The sequence below is a fragment of the Trachemys scripta genome, chromosome 11 (assembly GCF_013100865.1).
Source record: "Trachemys scripta elegans isolate TJP31775 chromosome 11, CAS_Tse_1.0, whole genome shotgun sequence".
NCBI lineage: Eukaryota > Metazoa > Chordata > Testudines > Emydidae > Trachemys > Trachemys scripta.
The window spans coordinates 38,398,046-38,420,572 of NC_048308.1; the positions used below are offsets into that span (position 1 = coordinate 38,398,046).

The 22,527-nt window shown below is 42.6% G+C and overlaps 1 long non-coding RNA gene across 2 annotated transcripts in view; it reads left to right on the plus strand.

The window, feature by feature from the left end:
• The window catches only part of LOC117885092, a 74,918-nt gene that overhangs the window by 19,807 nt on the left and 32,584 nt on the right, over nucleotides 1-22,527 (plus strand). Inside the window, exon 3 of one of the 2 annotated variants that reach the window (XR_004647709.1) lies at nucleotides 3,029-3,489. The exons of the other annotated variant lie outside the window; for it this stretch is intronic. This is a non-coding gene — a long non-coding RNA (uncharacterized LOC117885092). The remainder of the gene's footprint in view (nucleotides 1-3,028; nucleotides 3,490-22,527) is intronic. 2 annotated transcript variants of the gene reach the window in all.

Genomic DNA, 22,527 nt, shown 5'->3' on the forward strand with positions numbered 1-22,527 from the left:
ATGTGCTACCCGTGGGACCTGGAGCAAGTCAAACAGCTCTGAGAGATGCATCCTCTGCTGAGATATGCCATGAGAGATGCTGCAACACATCTGGCATTACTAGTTGGGCCAGGAGATGCTGCTCTGAGTGAAGCGCTAGATGTGGTGTCTGTGCTGCATGTGAGGGAATATCAAGCAACTGGTAACTGTGCCATACCCGGTGTGGCTGGCTATAGGCCCAGCTGCTAGTCTTCATGGCTGAGTGCACATAAGAGCCTGGAGCAGGCGGTCACACCCTGAGTTAAAGCAACACAGCAGTTTGTTAGGAATTAGAGCAGTGAGAAGAGCTCTGTAGAAGTTTTCAAGCAGAATACGTCGTATTCAGTGATAATCACCTTTTATACACTTTTTTAAAAAACCACAACCTCTAATGGGGACTGAATGGGTCCAAAGCTCTTTTGCTACCGTTAGGAGTAGAAATATCTCTCAAAGACATGCTGGATAAGTCAGCACCTAGCAGAGAAACTGTATTTTATCAAACTGCAGCTGTATCCAGTCCAAGCCCCTGAGGAACCCCAGCTATGCACAGATCTATTTGCTTCAGTGGACAGCCACCTGCTGTTCATGTACCTTAGTAGTCAGATGCACCGGTCCTGAAGTGGCACTAGTGGATGTATTTTCTCATTCTTGGCACAGATTTGGGGGATATTTATATAGCTGAGGAACTACAGGCAATAAAGATCTAATGAGAAAAAAATAAGGAATAAATTAGTTGGTTCTGCTGCTTCTGAGGTACTTTATCCTTAAAACACCTGGCTAGTGTGAAGGGACAGCTAAGAACGCTAAAGCTACCATAGGAAGTAATGGGCATGGGAAATCTCCCAGAGTCAAGGAAGACTAGCACTTCCGGCACCTGTAGTTGCTCGTGGGCCAAATTTGGTTATTTCTGTAAGAAAAAGAGGGTGTATTTGAGAGAGTCCCCCTTTTCTGTGTTTCAAGAGTTCCTCTGGGAAGGGTTAGAAAAGGGACTTGTCTCCAATATACTGGTTCAGGTCTCAGCTGTAAGATCTCTTTGAATTTAGACAGGATTTGACCATTTAGTAAAGTTTATCTGTTAGATGAGAGAAGGGGCATAAAGAAATCAGAGAGTCTCTAAGCCTTAGACTCATAGACTTTAAAGCCAGAGGGACTATCATGATCATCTAGTCTGACCTCCTGCGCATTGCAAGCCACAGAATCTCACCCACCTGCACCTGTAATAGACTCCTAATCTCCAGCTGAGTTACTGAAGTATTCAAATAATAATTTAAAGACTTCTAGTTACAGAGAATCCACCATTTACACTGGTTTAAACCTGCATGTGACTCGTGCCCATGCTGCAGAGGAAGGTGAACCACCCCACCCCCCAGGATCTCTGCCAATCTGACCTGGGGAAAAATTCCTTCCTGACCCCTAATATGGCAATCAGTTGGACCCTGAGCATGTGGGCAAGACTCCCCAGGCAGATACCTGGGAAAGAATTCTCTGTAGAAATTCAGAGCCCTCCCCATCCAGTGTCCCATCATCAGCCATTGGAGATATCTGCTGCTAGTAGTCGCAGATTTCACTTAGATTACCCCATTTTAATACCTTATTTCTGTTTGCCATTACTTCAGCTCAGAGGATAAGTGAAATGGTAGCCTTTTTATCCCCCCCCCACCTCCTCATCTGATTTTTACATCAGGACAAAGTAGTTCCATGGACTTTTCCTTTATACCTCCCTAAGGGTTTTCTCCACTTTTCCCTTACTTGCTTTCTCCTCTCTTCCTGGTCACTGTGGCTGACTGACCAATCAGTTGCTTATAAATCATTGACTTTCTCATTCTCCCATTCACTCCCTCCTGCTGAAAACCCTTGTTCTCAAACACAAAAAGCCAGTGTTTATGTGGCAGGTGGGCAAGCGCTTTTGGTGTAAATGCACTCATTTGCATGTGAATATGCTCATTTGCACACAAATACCTGCATTTGCATGAATAAAAGACTCCCTCCCCCAACATAACACTTGTGTGAACAAAACCTGGATTCATGAATGTACACAGAAAAGTGGGGGGGAAGGTCAGGTCTTATTGCTGCTTGGAATTTGCTAATATGTTCATAAATAATTTTTACCAGTATTCACCCAGCTCTACCTTAGAGATCTACAGCTGTTACACTGAAAGTCTTTTGGTCTATGGCTGTCTTTCCATTATATGTGTGTACTGTGCCTAGCAGAATAGGTCCCCAGTTCCTGACTAAGGCCACTAGGAACTACTGCAATACAAATACACCTTTACCTCGATATAACATTGTCCTCGGGAGCCAAAAAATCTTACCACGTTATAGGTGAAACCGCATTATATCGAACTTGCTTTGATCCACCGGAATGCACAGCCCCGCCCCCTGGAGCACTGTTTTACCGTGTTCTATCCGAATTCGTGTTATATAGGGTCGAGTTATATCGGGGTAGAGGTGTAATAATCTTTACAATTTGATCTGACACCCTGCCCAAAATCAAATAGAATTCAACCTGAGAACAGCTGACATAGCAGGGGCCCAGAAATCTTCCAAAACCACTTGTATGAAGTGCACCAAATAACTGTAATGAGAGAGACAGTATAGTGGTGGGCTGTCTTTCTGTACCAATAAAGGATTAAAGTCCCAGTCTATGGGCAAAGCAAGGAGAAGTCTCAATTACAGAGCTATTGTAGTTAGGATGGTGATAGTCTTCCCAGCCTGACTTACTGAAGAATCTAATGATGCCCTTTGTGTCTAACAATGTGGTCTTGTAGCACAGGGTGCTCAGGGTTATGAATACCATAAAAAATGCTATGCCTTCCTATATGACAAAGAGGTGTGTATCCGAGATATTTTTCTATAAGAAACTGCTAGTCTGGTGTAATTGATAATACATAAACGTTGTTACCAATCTAGATAATTCTAATGACCCATCACTCAGAAATCAGGCAACAAAAGAGATTGAGTCACTTGCTGTTTGATAACAGACTGCCTACATCTCTCCTTTCTGGTTTAGTTTGCATTTTTCTGGATCCTTTGGAAGAAAGAAAGGACTCAACAGATGTGTATTTGTTTTAAGTTTTTTGAAGCCTCTGTTATTAGTGGAAGGCCTGTGCAGAGAAGCATGTCCTGCCCTGTCTTTAAAAAGCAAGACTTGATTTATGCTAATCTTTGGAAGCAGGAAGTTCAACAACCAGGAATCTTTTACTGATAATTCTTTCCCCAACACTCAGATGTTTCATCCAAGGCTCCATCAGTCATAGCTCTGCTATAGATCAAAGAATTCTGCAGTAGATATTGTACGCAGAAAGGCCATCCTTGTGGTAGTCCAGTCCTGGTGCTTTGCAGATTAAGAACAAGACCTTGATGTTGCTTAAGTACTGAACTGGGAGACAATGTGGAATACGAAGAGAACATATCATCTTGATGTTCCAGTCAGAAGATGGGTTGCTACATATTGGAACTACTGAAGCTTTTGTGAGTATTCATTTTCATTCCCAAGTAAGAGGCATTGTAGTTGCACACAGCGATGTTTACCTGTTTTTAGTTTCCTGCATTTTGAAGTACATCTGTTTGTTACAACCCATCCTGCAAACCTGTTATTTATGGATTCAGATCAACATTTAAATTAATGATCATAACTATGCTCTAGCTATTCAGTTAAATATTCATATTATAATAAAACTCATTAAAGATTCCATACTTGGAATAAAAAAGTTCTGGATATGGAACTCTACCTATCGAGAGGTTGTCACAAGAGAAGAGAAGTTATGGAGAGAGGCACTAGAAAGTTATGGAGAGAGGCCAGGATTGAGTCTGCTGCTTGTTGGTTTTGGTGAAAGAGGAAGCAATCCATCAGTTACAAAGTGAAGCACTGAGATGACCAAAACCTAGTTAACATTTTCAATATTTAAATGTCTTTTGGGTTGCAGTGACCTGGAGTGAGAAACGGCATAGTTAAAATGAATCCGTGTGTTCTGGCTCCCACACACTAAACATTCTCATAGGCACCTAGCAGCAGCACAGAGGAGCTCTAACACTTTTATAAATCTGACACACTGACTGAATAATTTATAGTCATTACAGTCAATATGTGTTTCAAAAAAAGCAAGGAAAGAATAGGAAAGGGGTTATTACTGGCCAGTGTTTGGAAAGATGAAAAAGAAATAACAGGAAGATGTTTCATAGCTTTTTCAGAGCCACAACTCAAAGGAATCGTTACAAAGTGAAGAAGTAAAGGCCAGTGTCACCGCCTTGCACAGAAAGATCTAAAAAGTTTTTGTATTTTCTATCCCTGATTTCATTACTCCTAATAACTCGTTTCCTGATGGAAGGTAAAGAGGTACCTGAAATATAGATTCAAGTCCTTTTAGTTAAACCTTTATCCCTTTGTCATAGCGTTTTTTTTCCTCATGTAGCTCCATTCATCTGCTCTACTGGAACTTTCAGTCACACAGTATTAAAATATGGCTGTTCTAAGCTAATATGCATTAACTTTTTAAAAACTGTTTTATACATAACCTATTGTATTAATATAAAACGTTAAGGCCATTTTATCGTTTCCTGGGAATGGCCCATTACATTGTGAGCAATCTACTCTTGCTTTTTAAAAAAGACTTTGAACTCAATACAAAAGGAAAATATAATCATGTACAACTATAAAGACCGCTTTTTTCCCTTTTGTGCAGTGTAACAGAGGTGGATGAGTAGCATGGTAATGAAGAGATGGACCGTCTTTATTAGCACACTCAGTGAAAGGGTTCTTTTCAGAACTTCAACTTTTCTTATCTTCTTAGTTTTCATGGTGTCTATTCGGACTCCTTCCTTTTCTTGACTTTCTTTTAAATGCAGCTAGCAGACTGGCAAAGCCAAGCCAGTTCATCCTTCTTTCCAAAAAAAGACTAGATACAAGACTAGATGTGGCTTAGATGCTTCCATAAGAGTAAAAGTTTTCTTATATTTAAACATGTAATGCCACTTGCATTGCTTAGATGCTTGTATAATATGTACTGTGTAGCATTTCTAAGATTTCTGTAAAAGAAAAACCCATTAAAAATCCCCACTATAATATTTTTGTACTGTAGTTAATGGTGGATAATGATATAGGAAGTTCTTGGAGTACCCAAGAAAATAAAGACTAGTATTACCACTTAACCTTCTCCCCTAGAAATTGTTTAACAGATTAGATTTGCTGAGAACTAGTTGATGATCCCCAGCGCTCTTCTATGGTTTGTGCCTACAGCTCTTCTTGATATTTCTCTGCTTCTCCTCCATGCTCCCCATTTTTCCTAAGCGCTACACCCATCCCTTTTGCTTTTACATACTTTGTTGTACAGGGAGTTCACTTTTAATCTTTCTCAATTAAAAACAAAACAAAACACACAACTAAAAGGGAGTGATCCTATGACTGAGAGAGTCTCCTACAGGCCACAGAACAAAAGAGAGGCTAACTATCCCATCACTACACTGAATTCTGGGGAAGACCCTTCAAACACCATAACCAAGACAGAGGCCATATTACTTAATTTTTTGGGTAGAAAGTTTGCAGTCTTACCTTGCTTATAGAGGTTTAGTTATTATCAAAGACTTCTATCTATGTTGGATGATTGCACTAGGGGCCTTCACAGGGGACCATCATTGTTACATTACTAGGCCAAAGTTTTAAAAAAAGAGTTCCAGCTGAGAGATGTTGTTATATGTCTTCCATGCTCTAAACCTACTAGTTGAGCCAGACCTTTTTAGACCACTTGGAAATAAAGGTCTTAAAGTAGTGCCACATGGCTTTTATACAAAGATTTACTAAAGATAGAAATAAAATCACACACAAACTAAGGATTGCCTGGAGTGCATAGACTGGTGCAGCTATAGATGATGACATGTAGGCTTGAATTGGGATCAACTTTTGCTAGATCAGCTGTGGCTCTTAGAAAGAGATGAATACAAGCAATTCTGCTGTTTTGGATCTGGACTGCTTAAAAAAAAAAAGTGTTTCTGCTTTGAAAGGTATTTCCAAGGCATCTATCACCACAATATCAAAACATCACCAGAGGTTGAGGTAAAGTCTATAATGAAAAAGAAGAAAAAAGCACAGTATGTTCTGTGAGAGTGTAACCTGCCAATAAGTGATGTTTAGATGCAGGTCATATATATGCATAATTTAGTTCTTCATATAGACCTAACCAAGAATTGCTAGTCTATGTCATTGACTATTTAGGAAAATTTTACTAGGATAATCAATTTTAAGTTTTTATTTAAAAAAGTAAAAATTTATATTTTTAACAGTATCGCTAACTGCCCTGAGAATTATTCTCTAAAAATGGAAGTCCACCATAAAATCAACTAATACAGCAGTCCAAATGGTTTTTTACCCAGATATATAAGCGCTTCCTTTCATGCATGTGGAAGAATTCCCATGTTTGTGGGCATTTGGTCAGCATTAAGAAACTAATGGCTACTGGTGGATTACACTTGTGTTACATTGTGCTTTTATTAATCAATATGTGAGGAATCATAAACTACACCAGATTAGTGGCAGGGTGAATGTTTATTGTAAGTAAATATTTGATTTTCAGTATTAACAAACATTTTACCAAAAAAGGAGAGAGACATTAAATAAAAGCAGACACATTTTTGTCAAATCTCCTGAATTATTAGGTTGTCAGTCTTTGTCTAAAATTTTGCTGGTTTAAAAGAACTGCATTTAGTCTAAATTTTTTTTTTCGGTAAATATATTGCATATTGGTTTTTAAGATATTTGTATTTAGGACACGACTCAAGAGGTAGCGTCTTCTTCCTCTTCAGATACATCTGAGTCATTGTAGCTGTAAAAGTTATTCTGTGCATACGGCTACTTGAGTAGTAACTGGCAGTAACAGGATGTAACGTTAAGTACGAATGGAATGTATGGTCACATTAGCTTAACAAGCCCTGACATGCTGTGACTTAAACTCACTTACAAGATTTATAAAATCATCTCTTCCCAGATGCCAGTTTCTGCTGAAATGCATTTCTATTCTTGTTACTAAGTACATTATTGTGCTGGAAGGAATTGCCCTTTTCTGTGCAAGTGTTTGTTTTGTTTAAGAGTACCATGAAAATCTGAGAATTTTATTATGCTGACAATTTTTATATGTTCCTTTTCATGGTATTTAAAGGGGTATACATTTTCTGTGGATTATTTATTCTAAATTCTAGAGTCCCAGTTTCACATTGAGACACAGATGTGTTTGATTTCAGAAACACATGGCAAACTTCAGTAAGCTCTCTGCATAAACTCCCATTGCTTACAATGGGAACAGGTTGATAATTACAACACATAATGAAATAGGTATTGTACCTTTTTTTGTCAGAGGAAGGTGTGGAATTGATTTCATCATCACTTCAACATACTGTAGTTAAGAAGGCTTTTTTTTAAGAAGTGGTTTGGGTATATCAAATATTTCTTACTTTTACTTTACCTATTGTATCCGTTTAGACTTAAGTGGTGCAAAGCCCACTGTACGGGGTGACTTTCACCCTCTGAGTACAACCAGAAATATTATAACCATCAAAATATCTAATCACTGCAAAACACAGGTGTCTCAGTCAGGGTCCAGACCAAGGGGAGAACAGGAGGTTTAACCCCCCGAAAATAAGCAGTTGAACCAACTGATTGCACACAGTCATTTCACTGTTGTGAGAGTATATCAAATAGGATATTTTATGAAATCTTGTAATGCACTGAATTTAATAGATATTCTGAAATATGTACAACTGCTTATGGTTACGAATGTATGTGCATAAACATGTAGAAAATGGCAATTGTAACTGTGGTATAGCTTCAGCATCACCTAACAGGGCAATGAATCAATCAGGCAGGGATGGGGCTACTTCCCATCAGGCGAGACTGGCTTCAAGCACCCAGCCATTGTCCAGTCCAGGGAAAAATAACGAGAAACTATCAAAGCAAATGGGAACAGCTTGAAACTGAAAAGAAGACCCCAGTCTTTGAAAACAAAGGCTGTGGCTACACTGCAGGGCTTACAGTGGCTCAGCGGCACTAAGGGCTTGTCTACACTGGCAATTTACAGCGCTGCAACTTTCTCGCTCAGGAATGTGAAAAAACACACCCCTGAGAGCAGCAAGTTGCAGCTCTGTGAAGCACCAGTGTAAACAGTACCCCAGCGCTGGGAGCTATGCCCCTCGTTGAGGTGGGTTTTTTTCCAGTGTAGACTAGCCCTAATGCTCTACTGCTAACATAGACTATCTGCACCTATGCTTAGGATGGGGTAACTTATGTTGCTCAGGGGGTGGCTTATTCACACCCGTGAGCGGCATAACCTGTACCAATGTAATCTGCAGTGTTAACATAGCCTAAGAAAGGAGGGAGTTTTTCCCACTTTGAATATCTATAGTGACTGAAGGGGGCAGGAGGACCTGCAAACCCTTTTAAAATGGAAGGGGTTTGAACAGAAGAGCATCCAGAACTTGGGGAACAGTCTCCAGGCAGGAGGCTGTCAGAATGCTGGGTCCCTCCTTTAGCTAGGAGGTATGCTGAGAAACTGTTTTAAGGCAATAGGTAACTCTCTTACTAGAAAAGACATTTTATCTAGTATGAAAGTGTAACGCCCAAGGCTGCATCTTTAAGTGCATCTTTAAGTTTTCTGTGTAACTTGTGTATGTTTCTTTCCCTTACTATTTCATCTCTGTTTCCTCTTTTCTATTAAATATTTTTTTTGTTTATTTTTATCCCAAGCTGGTCTCTGGTATGAAAACCATGTGGCATGTGTATAACAGGTGATAACGGGGTGGGGAGGGACTGGTTTCATGCTCTCAGGGGTGACAAACCAGAGGGGAACGGTCCGAGTGTCTGGTAATTAAGAACTCAGGGAGGATACGTTTGGGGATAATCAGGACTGGAAGGGCTGTTGGTGTCACCCAGCAAAGAGTAAGTAAGCTGGGGAGAGCCAGGGTGAGACTGTGCTTGTGGGCTGGCTTCTGGTGTCAGGATCTGAACTGTAGCTGCTCAGCACAAAAGCCCTCAAGGTTACAGGGCTGGTGCTGACAGAATGCTTTACTGGTCTGGGTGGTCCCCAAAACATCACAATAGGCACAGTAACTAAGAACAGGATATTAGATTGGTATAAAGCAGGAGCAGTACAGTAATGAAAGAGGCCTGTGCTACCTAAAGTTGTAGTAAGTACCAAAAAGTTCCTGCACTAGGATTGACCCCGAGACATTAACTTGGGTTTAAAGATGTTAAACAGTGTCGACACTAGGTCCTCAGCGGTGTTTTACATGGGCTTAGCTAACATGATTTTAGCTAACACCTTTCATCCTAGTCCAAACAAGGCAGTAACTGAGGGCATGGCTACACTTGCAGATGTAGAGCACTGTGAGTTAAATCCACCTTCAGAGAGCGCAGTAGGGAAAGCGCTGCAGTCTGTCCACACTGACAGCTGCAAGTGCACTGGGGAGGCCACATTTGCATTACTTGCAGTGGCATTGGGAGCAGTGCATTATGGGCAGCTATCCCACAGAGCACCTCTTCTCATTTTGGCGCTGTGGCTTGTGGGAAGGAGGCGGAGAGTGCGGGGCATTCTGGGTCCTGTCCCAACGCCCGTGATGCATCGGTTCGCATCCCAGCAATCCCTGTGCTTCCGTCCACATTTGGCACCATCTTTCAACATTTTTGTACTGCGTGCTCTGTCTTCCCTTTCGAGCTGCGGGAATGGAGCCCGAACTGCTGAGGAATATGCTGACGAATCTCGCCAGCACATCACGTTTGGCAGTCGAGTTACTCCTTAAGATCCAAACTGACGGTGAGGACTCCAACGATGATATCGACTTGAGTAATGCATATGACATGAGATTGCTTGTTTCAGAGTAGCAGCCATGTTAGTCTGTATCCGCAAAAAGAACAGGAGTACTTGTGGCACCTTAGAGACTAACAAATTTATTAGAGCATAAGCTTTCGTGGACTACAGCCCACTTCTTCAGATGCATATAGAGTGAAACATATATTGAGGATATATATATATACATATATATATACACACACACACATACAGAGAGCATGAACAGGTGGGAGTTGTCTTACCAACTCTGAGAGGCCAATTAAGTAAGAGAAAAAATCTTTTGAAGTGATAATCAAGATAGCCCAGTACAGACAGTTTGATAGTAAGTGTGAGAATACTTACAAGGGGAGATAGATTCATTCATGGACATGCCCACCACCGTGGAACGCCACTTTTGGGCTCGGGAAATAAGCACTGAGTGGTGGGATCACATCGTCATGCAAGTCTGGGATGACAAGCAGGGGCTGCAGAACTTTCAGATGAGAAAAGCCACATTCATGGGACTGTGTGAGGAATTCACCCCCATCCTGCGGTGCAAGGACACGAGATTGAGAGTTGCCCTGACGGTGGAGAAGCGGGTGGCTATTGCAATCTGAAAGCTGGCAACTCCAGAGAGCTACCGATCGGTTGCTAACCAGTTTGGAGTGAGAAAGTTGACCTTTGGAATCATGTTGATGCAAGTTTGCAGGGTCATTAATCACATCTTGCTCAGAAGAACCGTGATTCTGGGTAATGTGCATGTCAAGGCTGCTTCCCCACTCTGAACCTTAGGGTACAGATGTGGGGCCCTGCATGAAAACTTCTAAGCTTAACTACCAGCTTAGATCTGGTCCGCTGCCACCACTCCCAGTGTGCTAATTCCCTTCCCTGGGTAGCCTTGAGAGACTCTCTTCACCAATTCCCTGGTGAATACAGATCCAAACCCCTTGGATCTTAAAACAAGGAGAAATTAACCATCCCCCCTCCTACCTCCCACCAACTCCTGGTGGATCAAGATCCAACCCCCTTGGATCTAAACACAAGGAAAAATCAATCAGGTTCTTAAAAAGAAGGCTTTTAATTAAAGAAAAAGGTAAAAATCATCTCTGTAAAATCATGATGGAAAATAACTTTACAGAGTAATCAAACTTAAAGAGTCCAGAGGAATCCCCTCTAGCCTCAGGTTCAAAGTTACAGCAAACCGAGATAAACACTCTTGCAAAAAGGTACATTTACAAGTTGAGAAAACAAAGATAAAAACTAACACGTCTTGCCTGGCTGTTTACTAACAAGTTTGAAATATGAGAGACTTGTTCAGAAAGATGTGGAGAACCTGGATTGATGCCTGGTCCCTCTCAGTCCCAAGAGCGAACAACCCCCAAAAACAAAGAACACAAACAAAAGCCTTCCCCCCTACCAAGATTTGAAAGTATCTTGTCCCCTTATTGGTCCTTTGGGTCAGGTGTCAGCCAGGTTACCTGAGCTTCTTAACCCTTTACAGGTAAAAGGATTTTGGAGTCTCTGGCCAGGAGGGATTTTATAGTACTGTATACAGGAGGGCTGTTACCCTTCCCTTTATAGTTATGACAGTGTATGACATTGTGGCTGGCTTTACACAAATGGGTTTCCCTAACTGCAGAGGGGCGATAGATGGGATGCATATTCCAATTCTGGCACCAGCCCACCTAGCCTTCGAGTACGTTAATCAGAAGGGATATTTCTCTATAGTTCTCCAGGCGCTTGTGGATCACCGTGGGAATTTCATTGACATTAACACAGGCTGGTCTGGAAAGGTGCATGACGCACGCATCTTTGGGAACACTGGCCTGTTCAGGAAGCTGCAAGCCAGGATTTTTTCACCAGACCAGAAGGTCACCGTAGGGGAAGTCGAAATTTCCATTGTGATCCTTGGAGACCCCACTTACCCTTTAATGCCGTGGCTCATGAAACCCTACATAGGGAGCCTTGACAGCAGCAAGGAGCAGTTCAGCAAGGAGTGAAGTTCTGGAACAACCTTCCAAGGGGAGCAGTGGAGGCAAAAGACATATCTGGCTTCAAGACTAAGCTTGATAAGTTTATGGAGGGGATGGTATGATGGGATAGCCTAATTTTTTTGGCAATTAATTCATCTTTGACTATTAGCAGTAAATATGCCCAATGGCCTGTGATGGGATGTTAGATGGGGTGGGAATCTGAGTTACTACAGAGAATTCTTTCCTGGGTGTCTGGCTGGTGAGTCTTGCCCACATGCTCAGGGTTTAGCTGATCGCCATATTTAGAGTCGGGAAGGAATTTTCCTCCAGGGCAGATTGGCAGAGGCCCTGGGGGATTTTCGCCTTCCTCTGCAGCGTGGAGCAAGGGTCACTTGCTGGAGGATTCTCTGTACCTTGAAGTCTTTAAACAATAATTTTGAGGACTTCAATAGTTCAGACATAGGTTAGGGGATTATTACAGGAGTGGGTGGGTGAGATTCTGTGGCTGCGTTGTGCAGGAGGTCGGACTAGACTATCATAATGGTCCCTTCTGACCTTAAAATCTATGACTAACAACAGGCTGAACCAGTGCAGAATGACTGTGGAGTGTGCTTTTGGCAGTTTAAAGGGTCACTGGTGCTCTCTGTATGGGAAGCTGGACCTGGCCGATGACAGCATCCTACGGTTATATCCACATGCTGTACCCTCCATAACATTTGTGAAGGGAAGGGTGAAAGATTCACTCAGGGATGGAACTCGGAAGTTCAACACTTGGAGGCTGAATTTGAACAGCCAGAGAACAGGGCTATTAGAGGGGCCCAGCGCGGGGCTGCAAGGATTAGAGATGCCTTGGGGGAGCAATTTGAGGCTGAAAACCACCAGTAACGTTTGGTGCCCTGCACGGGAGTGAAGTGCAGTGGTTCCAATGTTAGTAGGAATCTGTTTGCGCTACGCTGACTTGCAGTGCCTGTTGCTTTCCTGGGTTAAGGTATCTTTTACTTTATGCAATAATAAAGAATGTTTTCAATGCCAAAAAATCCATTTATTGAAAAGAAACACAACTGCTTGGGAAACAGAAAGGGCAAGGAGATAGGGTGGGGAACAGATTTGCGTATGTCCTGTTATCATACTCAGCCTTCCTGTCTGGAGTGCTGTGCAATGAGTACTGCACTTCAGGATGGCTACAATGCATGGTGATGGGGGTTGAGTGCAGTGGGTAGGAGTCATAGTTTTCAGGGCTGGGTGGTGAAGCTACAGGTGTTGAGGCAGCTGGTGGCGGTAAGAACCCGGATGTTGGGGAAAGTGGGTTGGAGATGACATGGAGGGCACAAGGGAAAGAGTTTTGGGTTAAAGGGCTGCAGGGCAGGGCAGGCGTGGTAGTGCTCCGCCTGCATGGCTACGAGCGCCTGGATCGAGTCTGCTTGGCGCTCCAAGATGCTTATCAGCCGATCTGTGCTTTGTTGCCAGAGCACCGCGCTTTTTGTGCCAGTGCTCCTCATTCTGCTGGCGGATCCTCCTTTCACTCTCCCTCCACTCCTGTGCTTCTAGATTCTCATTAAGTGACTGCATTACTTCATGCAGCATGTCTTCTTTGCTTCTACGTTGCCTCTTCCTAATTCTTTGCAGTCTTTCAGACGGTGATAACACGAATGGGTGAGATCTCAAGGTTGCATCTGTAAAGGCAAAATGCAACATTTAACAGAGGCAGCATTGTTCACCTCAGACAGCAATGATTCCCCTGTACTTAAGGGCAAGCACAGTCTACACAATAGCATAATTTGCCTGTCCCAAAGCAAGCGCACATAACCCACGGGAGCCCCAAAATGGTGAGTAAGCACAGGGTCAAGGGGGACTGATTGTTTCACGGCCATACTGTCCTCTGGCTTCTGTGCCTTGGGGAGAGCCAACAGCTGCAGGGGGCCCCTGTACTGAACACTGTCCCCACATTTTCCATGCCTGGCTGACAGGGCCAGCTCTAACTTTTTTGCCGCCCCAGGCAAAAAAGAAGAGCGCCGCCCTACCGTAACAGCCCCCCCCCCCCCCCCGCCGCCGCCCCCCCCCCCGAGCGCCGCGCTGGGCTGCCGAAACCCCCGTCTCCCTCCCCCCGAGCGCCGGGCCGGGCTGCCCAATCCCCCAGAGCACTGGGCCAGGCAAACCCCCTCCCCCCAGAGCGCCGCACCGTGCTACTCAAACCCTCCAGAGCGCTGCGCCGGGCTGCCCAAACCCCCGGAGTGCCGTGCTGCACTGGGCCGCCCAAACCCCCACCCCCAGAGCGCAGCGCCAGGCCAGGCCGCCCAAACTCCTGGCAAACCACCCCCCCTCCCCCCCCCCCCCCGCCCCACCCCCCCTGCCCCCCCCCCCCCCCCCGAGCACCGCGCCGGGCCACCCAAACCCCAGCCCCCAAGCGCCGCGCCGCCCAAACCCCCGGAGTGCCGGTCTGCGCCGCCAAATCCATACCCCCCCAGCGCCGCACTGCGCCGCAACATCCCCCGCACTGCCCGGCCGAAACAAAAAACAAAAACAAAAAAAACCCCTCGAGCGCCACCCCGCCGAACAAAAAACAAATTAAAAAACACTGCAAGCACCCCCCCGCCACCCCAACATTGGCCGCCCCTTCTAAGGTGCTGCCCCAAGCACATGCTTGGTCGGCTGATGCCTGGAGCCGGCCCTGCTGGCTGAGCAAACAGGAAGGGGATTTTCAAAATTCCCAGAGAATTTAAAGGGCGGGTCTGACAGTTGGTCACCTGAGGGCAGGGCAGGGCAGTAGAGTTCAAAGTGATGACCAGAGTGGCTAGAACAAGCATTATGGGACACTTCTGGAGGCCAATCAGAACGCATTAACAGACCAGGGTGTCCACACTGGCACCGCGGCGCTCCAGCGGGGGCGCATCAAACATTATTCCACTCACCGAGGTGGCTTGCCAGCAGCGCTCTAGCCGCGGAGTCAAAGTGCTCTATGTGCCTTGCCAGTGTGGACACATCATGAGTTAGAACACACGAGGCTGCTTTAATGCACTCTAACTCGCAAGGGTAGCCTTGCCCTGATGCAATTAGCGCTTACTAGGTAGTCTAGCTGAAGAGAAGGCATAGCAATTTTATTAATTGCAAGTGCCTGTGACTAAGACTAGTGCTCAGGCTCCTGGGAATGCGTAGTTTATGCACTCTCAAAGACTTAACATACCCAGCATAGTCACTCCCATACTAGTAACAGATGTAGCCTTCCAGTAAGCATAGTTTAAAAATGGAAAAATATATTTAAATTCATGTGTTATTAATAATTACTGCAGTATGTGAAACATATGGTCTTATATGTTGTCAGTTACTTAACTACAAAAATTAGATCTCCTGGCTTGGACACCATATGGGAAGGTTTCCTGTGCTTTTTCTGTATTAAAAATACATATATAAAAGAGCCTTCCTGTTTCTTTTAATACTATAAAATTGTCCAGTTTTGGCTCATGCTCTGGGTCTTTTCTGACTCTGAGAACAGTAATCAGTGCTTGGTTCTTTATATCACCCACCTCTGATACCACAAAGGACCTATCCCTTTTTATAGATGGGCACTATATTTGCCCTTTTCCAGTCTTCTGGAATCTCTCCTGTCTCTCATGATTTTCCAAAGATAATAGCTAGAGGCTCAGATACCTCCTCTATTAGCTCCTTGAGTATTCAGGGTACATTTCATCAGACCCTGGTGAGTTGCAGGCATCTAACTTTTCTAAGTGATTTTTAACTTGTTCTTTTTTTATTTTATCTTCTAAACCTACCCCCTTCCCATTAGCATTCACTATGTTAGGCATTCCTTCAGACTTCTCTGTGAAGACCGAAACAAAGAAGTCATTAAACATCTCTGCCATTTCCAAGTTTCCTGTTATTGTTTCTCCCTCCCCACTAAGCAGTGGGCCTACCCTGTCCTTGATCTTCCTCTTGCTTCTAATGTATTGATAAAAAGTTGTCGTTTCCCTTTATTCCTGTAGCTAGTTTGAGCTCATTTTGTGCCTTTGCCTTTCTAATCTTGCCCATGCATTCCTGTGTTTGCCTATATTCATCCTTTGTAATCTGTCCTAGTTTCCATTTTTTATTTTTTAGATCATGCAAGATCTCGTGGTTAAGCCAAGGTGGTCTTTTGCTACATTTTCTATCTTTCCTATCCAGCAGAATAGCTTGCTTTTGGGCTCTTAATAGTGTCCCTTTGAAAAACTGCCAACTCTCCTCAGTTGGTTTTTCCCCTCAGTCTTGATTACCATGGGACCTTACCTATCAGCTCTCTGAGCTTACCAAAATCTGCCTTCCTAAAATCTATTGTTTCTATTTTGCTGTACTCCCTTCTACCCTTCCTAAGAACTGCAAACTCTATGATTTCATGATTACTTTCACCCAAGCTGCCTTCTACTTTCAAATTCTCAATGAGTTCCTCCCTATTCGTTAAAATCAAGTCTAGAACAGCTTCCCCCCTAGTAGCTTTTTCAACCTTCTGAAATAAAAATTTGTCTGCAATGCAGTCCAAGAACTTATTGGATAGTCTGTGCCCCACTGTGTTATTTCCCCCCAACATATATCTGGATAGTTGAAGTCCCCCATCACCACCAAATCTTGGGCTTTTGATGATTTTGTAAGTTGTTTAAAAAAAGCCTCATCCACCTGGTTAGGTGGCCTGTAGTAGACTCCTAGCATGACATCACCCTTGTTTTTTTACCCCTTTTAGCCTAATCCAGAGACTCTCAACACTTCCAGCTCCCTCCTACTTGCGACCCATCTCCCAGGTTTCCATGTTCCCAACTTCCATGGGCTGTTATGGCATGGATAAGGGAGAGACGAGACAGATCTGAGGAGGGGGAAAATCAAATCAATATTGTAGATGTCTGTACACTAATGCGAGAAGTATGGGGAATAAGCAGGAAGAACTCAAAATGGTAGTAAATAAACACAACTATGACATAGTTGGCATCACAGAGACTTGGTGGGATAATATGCATGACTGAAATATTGGTATAGAAGCGTACAGCTTGCTCAGGAAGGACAGACACGGAAAAAAGGGAGGAGGTGTTGCCTTATATATTAAATGTATACACTTGAGCTAAGATTGAGATGGAAATAGGAGACAGACTTGTTGAAAGTCTCTGGGTAAGGATAAAAGGGCTAAAAAAACAAGGATGATGTCATGGCAGGGGCCTATTACAGAGCACCTAACCAGAAAGGAGAAGTGGATGAGGCTTTTTAAAAACTACTAACAAAATCATCCAAAGCACAGGACTTGGTAGTGATGGGGGACTTCAACTACTCAGACATCTGTTGGGGAAATAACACAGGAGGGCACAGATAATCCAACAAGTTCTTGGAATGCATTGGAGACAATTTTTGGTTTCAGAAGGTGGAGAAAGCTACTAGGGGAGAGGCTGTTCTAGATTTGGTTTTGACAAATGAGGAACTGGTTGAGAATTTGAAAGTGGAAGGCAGCTTGGGTGAAAGTGATCATGAAATGATCAAATTCATGATTCTAAGAATGGTAGAAGGGAGAACAGCAAAATAAAGATAATAGATTTCAAGAAGGCAGACTTTAGCAAACTCGGGGAGTTTGGTAGGTAAAATCCCATGGGAAGCAAGTCTAAGGGGAAAAACAATTGAAGACAGCTGGCAGTTTTTCAAAAAGACATTATTAAGGTCAGAAGAGCAAACTATCCCACTGTGTAGGAAAGATAGGAAGTATGGCAAGAGACCACCCTGGCTTAACCAGGAGATCTTCAATGATCTAAAAATAAAAAAAATCCTACTAAAAGTGGAAACTAGGTCAAATTACAAAGGATGACTATAAACAAATAACACAAGTATGTGTTAACAACTAGAGAGGCCAAGGCACAAAACGAGATCAAACTAGCTAGAGACATAAGGGTAACAAGAAAACATTCTACAAATACATTTGAAGCAAGAGGAAGACCCAGGTCAGGGTAGGCTCATTACTCAATGAGGGGGGATAAACAATAACAGAAAATGTGGAAATGGCAGAGGTGCTTAATGCCTTCTTTGTTTTGGTTTTCACCAAGAAGGTTGGTGGTCATTGGACATCTAACAGGGAATGCCAGTGAAAATGAGGTAGGATCGGAGGCTAAAATAGGAAAAGAACGAGTTAAAAATTACTTAGACAAGTTAGATATTTAAGTCACCAGGGCCTGATGAAATGCATACTAGAATACTCAAGGAGCTGACTGAGGAGATATCTGAGCCATTCGCGATTATCTTTGAAAAGTCATGGAGGACGGGAAAGATTCCAGAAGACTGGAAAAGGGCAAATATAGTGCCCTTCTATAAAAAGGAAAATAAGGACAACCTGGGGAATTACAGACCAGTCAGCTTAACTTCTGTACCCAGAAAGATAATGGAGCAAATAATTAAGCAATCAATTTGCAAACATCTAGAAAATAATACTGTGATAAGTAACAGTCAGCATGGATTTGTCAAGAACAAGTCTTGTCAAACCAACCTGACAGCTTTCTTTGACATGGTAACAAGCCTTATGGATAGGGGAGAAGCGGTAGACATGGTATATCTTGACTTTAGTAAAGCTTTTGATACCGTCTTGCATGACCTTCTCATAAACAAACTAGGGAAAGGCAACCTACATGGAGCTATTATAAGGTGGGTGCAAAATGGGTTGGAAAACCATTCCCAGACAGTAGTTATCAGTTGTTCACAGTCATGCTGGAAGGACATAATGAGTGGTGTCCTGGGGGGATCAGTTCTGGGTCTGGTTCTGTTCAATATCTTCATCAATGATTTAGATAATGGCATACAGAGTACACTTATAAAGTTTGTGGATGATAACAAGCTGGTAGGGGTTGCAAGTGCTTTGGAGGATAGGATTATAATTCAAAATGATCTGGACAAATGGTCTGAAGTAAATATAGGATGAAATACAATAAGGACAAATGCAAAGTACTCCACTTAGGAAGGAACTAAGATCTAAGATTTAGATTCTTCTAAGGCCAAAAGGGACCACTGTGAATATCTAGTCTCACCTGCTGTATAGCACAGCCTATAGAACTTCCTCAAAATAAGTCCTAGAGCATCTTTTAGGCACATATCCAATCTTAATTTAAAAACTGTCAGTGATAGAGAATCCACCACAATCTTTGTTAAATTGTTCCAGTGGTTAATTACTCACACCATTAAAAAAGTTATCCCTTATTTCCCAGTCTGAACTTGTCTAGCTTGAAGTTCCAGCCATTAGATCATGTTATACCTTTTTTCTTCTAGATTGAAGAGCCCATTATTAAATATTTCCCCCCTTGTAGGTATTTATAGACACTAGTCACTCCTTAACCTTCTCTTTGTTAAGCTAAATAGATTGATTCTATAACTATAAGGCATGTTTTCTAATCCTTTAATCATCCTCATGGCTCTTCTCTGAACCCTCTTCAATGAGTCAACATCCTTCTTGAATTATACACACCAGAACTGGACACAGTATTCCAACAGAAGTCATACTAGTGCCAAATACAGAGGTCAAATAGCCTCTCTACTCTTACTTGAGATTCTCTTGTTTATGCATCCCATGATTGGATTAGCTCTATTGGCCACAGCATCACATTGGAATTGTATGTTCAGCTGATTATTGACACACATACCCCAAAATCTTTTTCAGCTTTGCTGCTTTCCAGGATACAGTCCCCCATCCTGAAGGAATGGCCTATGTTTGTTATTACCAGATTTATACATTTAAATTTAGCTGTATTAAAAAACAGTTATCTTGAGGCCAGTTTACCAAGCAATCTAGATCACTCTGAATCAGTGACCTGTACTCTTCATTATTTACCACTCCCCCAATTTTTGTGTCATCTGCAAACTGTATCAGTGATGATTTTATGTTTTCTTCCAGGTAATTGATAAATGGTCCTAAATAGCGTAGGACCAAGAATAGACTCTTGTGGGACCCCACTGGAAACAGACCTGCTCGATGATGCTTCCCAATTTACAATTACATTTAAGACCTATCAGTTAGCCAGTTTTTAATCCATTTAATATGTGACAGTTAATTGTATATCATTCTAATTTTTCAGCCAAAATGCCCTGGGGCTCCAAATCAAATGCCTTATGGAAGTCTACACTTATGTCAACACTATTACCTTTATCAACCAAACTTGATATATATTTTTTTTTAATATGAGAGTACAGGTTAGACATGATTTATTTTCTATAAACCCATGTTGATTTGCATTAATTACATCACCCTCCTTTAATTCATTATTAATTGAGATAGGTACATAATAAAGTGATTGTCCTGTTCCCTAGTGTGATTAGTTGGTGTCTGCTATACACCACCAAATATGCTTTGATAATGTGCTTTATCTATTAGGGCATTGGTCCAATAAGCATTCAAGATCAATATCTTCTTAGTTATCCATGTCTCAGAAACAAGTAATGCCATTTTGGACATAGAATGCCACTCTCTCACAGCGTTTGCCCACTTAATTCTTCCTAAATAGGTTATAACCATTTATTTTAACATTTAAATTGTGCAAGTCATCTCATCAGCTTTCAGGAATACCAACTAGACTGAATTGCTCATCTGTGACTGTCAAGGCTGCTTCCCCACTCTGAACTTTAGGGTACAAATGTGGGGGCCTGCATGAAAATTTCTAAGCTTAACTACCAGCTTAGATCTGGTCCACTGCCACCATTCCCAAGTGGATTCCCTTCCCTGGGAAGCCTTGAGAAACTCTTCACCAATTCCCTGGTGAATACAGATCCAAACCTCTTGGATCTTAAAACAAGGAGAAATTAACCATCCCCCCTTCTTTCTCCTACCAACTCCTGGTGAATACAGTTCCAACCCCCTTGGATCTAAAACAAGGAGAAATTAACCATCCCCCCTTCTTTCTCCTACCAACTCCTGGTGAATACTGTTCCAACCCCCTTGGATCTAAAACAAGGAGAAATTAACCATCCCCCCTTCTTTCTCCTACCAACTCCTGGTGAATACAGTTCCAACCCCCTTGGATCTAAAACAAGGAAAAATCAATCAGGTTCTTAAAAAGAGGGTTTTTAATTAAAGAAAAAGGTAAAAATCATCTCTGTAAAATCAGGATGGAAAATAACTTTACAGGGTAATCAAACTTAAAGAGCTCAGAGGACCTCCCTCTAGCCTCAGGTTCAAAGTATAGCAAACAAAGATAAACACTGTAGTAAAAGGTACATTTACAAGTTGAGAAAACAGGAAAACTAACACGCCTTGCCTGGCTATTTACTTACAAGTTTGAAATAGGAGAGACTTGTTTAGGAAAATGTGGAGAACCTGGATTGATGTCTGGTCCCTCTCAGTCCCAAGAGCGAACGAACTCCCAAACAAAGAGCACAAACAAAAGCCTTCCCCCCTACCAAGATTTGAAAGTATCTTGTCCCCTTATTGGTCTTTTAGGTCAGATGCCAGCCAGGTTACCTGAGCTTCTTAACCCTTTACAGGGAAAAGGATTTTGGAGTCTCTGGCCAGGAGGGATTTTATAGTATTGTACACAGGACAGCTGTTACCCTTCCCTTTACAGTTATGACAGTGACTATAAATTCAAATTCCTTGTTTGTTACCCAGGCTCTGAGCATTAGCATATAGGCAATTAAATAATTTCTTTTTATATACTTTAGTTCCTTGATTCATTTTGTCCTCAACATCTTGATTTTGTGCTGAGTGTTCATATCTTCCTCTTTTTACCCTCCCCTTTTGCTATGAGTGTAACCCTTTCCTGACTACTCTAGCCAGCCTGTCCCCAAGGAAATTGGTTCCCCTTCTACTGAAGTGGAGGCCAACCTAACTATACAGCTCCCTCTCCCCACAGAAGGTGGACCAATGTTCCACATAACCAAAGCCTACATAACTTATCTAGCCAGTGATTTGCTTCCAAAAATCTTCTGCTTTCTGTCTTCCTTTGCTCAAGGGACAGGAAGAACCTCAAAGAAGATTGCTTGGATATTTTTCTTCAGCATGCTTCTGAGTTGCCTGAAGTCATCTACAGTCTCTGAGATATATTGCAACGCAGTGTTGTTAGTGCTGATATGAATCATCACCACTGCATCCATGCATGCCTATACACTTCAGAAGTCTATCTAGTCTTAAAGCGATGTCTTGTGTCCTGGCTCTGGGAAGGCAACACACCATCCTGTTGTCTGCTTGTCCCTCACAGAACATTCTAATTCTTTTGACTATTGAATCTCTAACAAAAAAAATCACCTGTCTTGGGTGATTGGGGAACTCTTTGCAGGTAAACTTGATTTTCTTACAGGTTTGTCTGAGCTACCATCTGCACATGTGTCCTATACATCTCTCCCTTCCCTTGTATCTGCTGGATCTTGAAAGGTATCTTCCATAGTTTCCCCATTGAGGACCTAATGTTGATTTGAAACTTCTAGTTGTGTGGAATTCCTGGCTGAGTGTACAGATCAATAATTCAGGGAACAATGTGTTACCGAGGACATTTAGAATTAAGGTTCAATTAAAAAGACATTGAAACATGCTACAATATGGAAATGCACATTAGCGCACGCAAGCAACCTTAGCCTTAACTTAAGCACGAAGAGAAGTTGAGGGCAGGAGGGAGTGGGTCCATAGTTCATGGCCCTACAGGGATTCTGGGCTATACCAATGCCCATAGGAAGCACAGGACAGGCTGTTGTAAGTTAGAGCAGCTGGGGCTCTTGTACAGGCCAGTGATCTGACTGGTGGTCCTTTTGCTCTATGTGGA